This window comes from Clarias gariepinus, chromosome 21, assembly GCF_024256425.1.
Source record: "Clarias gariepinus isolate MV-2021 ecotype Netherlands chromosome 21, CGAR_prim_01v2, whole genome shotgun sequence".
In the NCBI taxonomy this organism is placed as follows: Eukaryota; Metazoa; Chordata; class Actinopteri; order Siluriformes; family Clariidae; genus Clarias; species Clarias gariepinus.
Window position 1 is genome coordinate 26,508,674 of NC_071120.1, and position 4,280 is coordinate 26,512,953.

The 4,280-nt window shown below is 36.0% G+C and overlaps 1 non-coding gene across 1 annotated transcript; it reads left to right on the forward strand.

The window, feature by feature from the left end:
* Nucleotides 1-3,288: 3,288 nt before the first annotated feature.
* On the forward strand, nt 3,289-3,390 carry LOC128509892 (U6 spliceosomal RNA). The gene has a single exon (XR_008356086.1). It is a non-coding gene; the product is annotated as a U6 spliceosomal RNA (small nuclear RNA).
* The last annotated feature ends 890 nt before the right edge of the window (nt 3,391-4,280 follow it).

Here is a 4,280-nt window from a genome sequence, read left to right on the forward strand (position 1 = left end):
TGTCCAGAGATGCACGAATAAACTAGTTCAGCAAGCCAGAGAGAGAGATACACTGCAAGCTAGCATCAACTTAACCTTGCTGTTATTTGCTGACATTACACTTAGAAAGGAGAAAACACACACTGACCCGATAGCTCTGCCCACAGTTTATATTATATATTTTTTTCTTTTCTTTTGATTATCCAAAAAGAAAATTCCAGTTCATCCCCCCACTGAAGTTGACAACATTGACACCACGAGTTGTGCTTTGACACAACGAGGACGCTAGTGACTAGGCTTTGTGACTAGGTTCGGCTTTGTGAAGCAGTCTGGCTCTGTATGTATGGCTGTAGTGCTTTGATATTAGCGTGTCAAAAAAAATAATATATATATTTAGAAGTTTGAGTTTTTTCCATAAGTTTAACGGTCCAGTAAACATAAAATTTCTCTCGCAGCATCAAGAGAACAACATCACCATAACCTGTAAAATCAAGTAGAATTGAGTAAAATCTTACTTAAGTAAAAGTAGAAGTCCTCCAATTTGGTGTGTACTTGAGCAAAAGCATAGACATACTCACCTTCAAATTCTATGTGTGTGTGTGTGTGTGTGTGTCTTTGCACTTCTCAAATGTGAACTGTTTCGTCCCTTTCTGCGCGTCTCCACTTCTGATGTTAAACACATGCTACATGATTACGGAAGTCAATTATACATAAGAGCCAGCAGTTGGCGATATAACCACACAAAGTCATTTAGTCACAATATTCCACCGTATTTCTTAATATAATTTATTTACAATTTGAAAAAAAAATGTAAACTGTATTACGTTTATTTCTGTTTGTGTACATCGGACAAACGAGTGTCTGTGTAGGCACGTACATTTTTGAAAAACCTGATTTGAGGCTGAGCTCTAATTAGACTTTTCAAACCATACTTGGGGCGCAGCACTCTGCGCTACGAACCATCCTACTTTTATTCTTCAATCAATATTGTTTTAAAATATTTGGGCTCATGCGATTGGACCACTCTCAACGAGTCACTGACCTTCAACAGTCAAAAGATTGTTCGTTAATGTATTGATTAGTGATTGCCGTGGAAGCTAGCTAAATATGGAAGAAAATTTCCCGGCAAAAATAAAATTTTTGCACCAGCCGACACTGTAATGGAGTACAAAGTTTGTTGCTGGATGTAGTGAAGTAAAAGTGAAGTAAAAGTGTCCACTAATGAAGATGTTCAAGGAAAGTACAGATACATGAATTATGTAATTAAGTACAGTAACAAAGTAAACCTTTGTCAATAATGCACAAAAAACATGATGGGAAGTCACCAAACATGAAATAAGAGCATGACGTATTCACGCCTTTTTCAAGAGACAAACCTCGTGTCACTTTTTGTGAAATTGTATATATAACAAATTGTTTAAATAGTGAATAATTGTTCAACATCAAATTGGGAACCTTCTTCCTCTTGACTCCCTGGATTGTATTCCTGATCAGGCTGCTAGTTTGATCTGAACAAAAACTGTTTTTTTTTTACTTCTTCCCCCACTTTTGTCCAATCATCATCAACTTTCGTCCAATAAGCACCATAAAAACCTGCTTACACAAAACAGGCTGCTCACAGTTTTGGTTTGCAGGGTTATTCATCCATAACACACAAACGAGTTTGGTGGTGAAGTTCAAACCCCACAACGACCAAGTTGTCCCTGTTTGGCCCTTGAGCAAGGCCCCTGACCCTCAACTGCTCAGATGTGTATTAAGAGAAAAAAATGTAAGTGGCTCTGGATAAGGGCATCTGCCAAATGTCTAAATGTAAAGTATCTTGTTCTGATTATATGTTCCTCTTCTGTAACTCCACTGGTTTCCCTTCAGCTGGAGAGAAGGTGCACATTAAAGACCTTTATGATCCCACTGCAGTCAGGTAGTATACATACCTTGTATCCCCAGCGTTTTATTGAAGATTTTAGTGTTTCAGCTTAGTTTTACCTTTTAAAAGGTTTAACATGGATATACTTCTTTTAAGAATGGGTAGCTAAGTCAATAAACATATTATAAAATATTGTAAGCAAGACAATATGGAACCTTCATTCCACTGTTGCATGTTGTTCCTTTGAATCAACAAAGCTATTTTAGCAATTTATAAAATGAATATTTGTTGGAAACATTGAAAAAATCATTTAAATGAAACGAGAACTTACATAAGATTGTAAAAAAAAGAAAAGAAAAGGGTTTTAGTTAATAAAAATCTTCACCATGTTGCCATGTCACCTGTGAAAGAGAGTTTAAAGGAAAAGGTCATGTGATCAAAACATAAGCACACTATTTCTTTCTTTCCATCCCTTCTGCACATTTTTAAGTTGTCTGTTCTTTTGTATTTGTCACACTTTGTCAAGTGTCACCAAACCCATCGTTGTATACGAACCAAATTTCAATAACACAGTCACACCCACACCCACACCCACACACACACACACCTTTCTGTTAAAAGGTTAAACTCACACTGCATCTAAACATCATTGCTAAATTCTGGTCTTGTTCTCCCTTTCCCTTTCTCTCCCTCGCTCTTTATCTCAAACGTGATCTAGAATAATTTTTTTATTTAAATGTATCCCCAATTTCTCATTAATGAAGTAACACATAAAATAATCTGTAACATAAGATTATACGAAAGTAGTCAACAATGTGGATGTGTTGTTTCATCCATTAAATTGTTCAATTACAGCACATTTAAGACACATTCTTCATTTTGACCTTTTTTGAAGATTTTTAGGTAATGCTCTGGAATACTTGTAATTGTTCTTCTAAGTCTATAATTCCTATTATTAAGTCTTATTTAAGCATTTTAAGGACACAATTTGTGTCATTGACATCAAGGCAATATTTTTTTTGCTATTACATTACCAGAATGTTAACTAATTAAACTGTTTTAAAAAGTTATAAGCAGTTTTACTAACTTCGAGGTTATAGCACCCCCTAGAGGTGAACTATCTAACCGCTATTTACCGTCTCATTGGTAGAGCCGATACGTCACCACACCAAGACAACCAATTAGATCACCAGGAACCGCACACTCTGCATACTCCCATCATGCACCGCGAAGGTATACGACTCAAAAATAAAAAAGTTCGAAATTGTCTGGTGTTTAATGATTAATTCGGTTTGTTATTAAATTCATAAACTCCATGTAGTATGCTTGCATTTAAGTCAGGTCGGCACATTTCGGAAAGGACGTTGAGGGCTTTGCGATGACCTTGAACAGGAAACGTTATCATCAATCATAGTACTTATTATTAAATTGCAGCATCTTTAATTGCACTTGAAGTGCATATAATAAAATTGGTACGATACAGAGAAGATTAGCATGGACCCCTGCGCAAGGATGACACGCGAATTCGTGAAGCGTTACCAATTTTGCTTTTTTTTTTTTTTTTTAATAAATCTAAACCAACCCTAACCCCAAAAACAACCCAAACCCCTTAGGAATTATATGACTATATTTCACCCTAAATAGCACAGCGGCCTAGTGATTACCATCATAAAGGTGTAATAACAGAATAGCAGGGGCTAATATGACGTCATTTTGTTGAAGCCATCCATTTCATTTAAAGGTGGCCATATTGGTTTAGGTGTACCAATTCAAGTTCTAAACTGTGAAACCTAAATGTTCACACACACCTTACTTACATATAACATCTGTGCGCTTTTTTCCTTACTGTTTATAGTGATAAAATCTATATAGAAATAGAAATTCAGTTTGGCTGGTCAGTGTTTGCACAGGTGTTCCGTCACAAGGATGTCACATGTGGTCCACATGTGCATATATTTTTTTAAATAATTAAATGAAATTACATAGGCTATCAATCTGTAAGGTTACCCGCCCGCGTGCAGATTCTGACACCTGCATGCTACCATTAACTATGAAACGATTGTGCGGTCAACTCAAAAATGTGATGTCACTTTTACTGTTGCAGAAATTCCACAAAACAAGTCAGTACCGGCTATCACCATCACTGTGAGGGTGAACTTCTTTGTCCTGAAGATGCGGGAAAACTTTACATAAATGTTAAATAAACATGTTTTTTTTTACAGGAAACTTTATTATTGCAAATGTGTTGAGTAGGAATGGGAAGCATCAGGGTACCTAGGTGCCGATTCCATTTATATTGCTATCTCAAGTAATTTTTCAAATAACAATTTTATAAATATCTGGTTCTGGTCTTAGATTTTATTTTATCAGATTTTGTTACAATTCCAAACAAACTTAGCAAATAATTTGCTCCTAACACTGGATGCTGAGCTGCCTG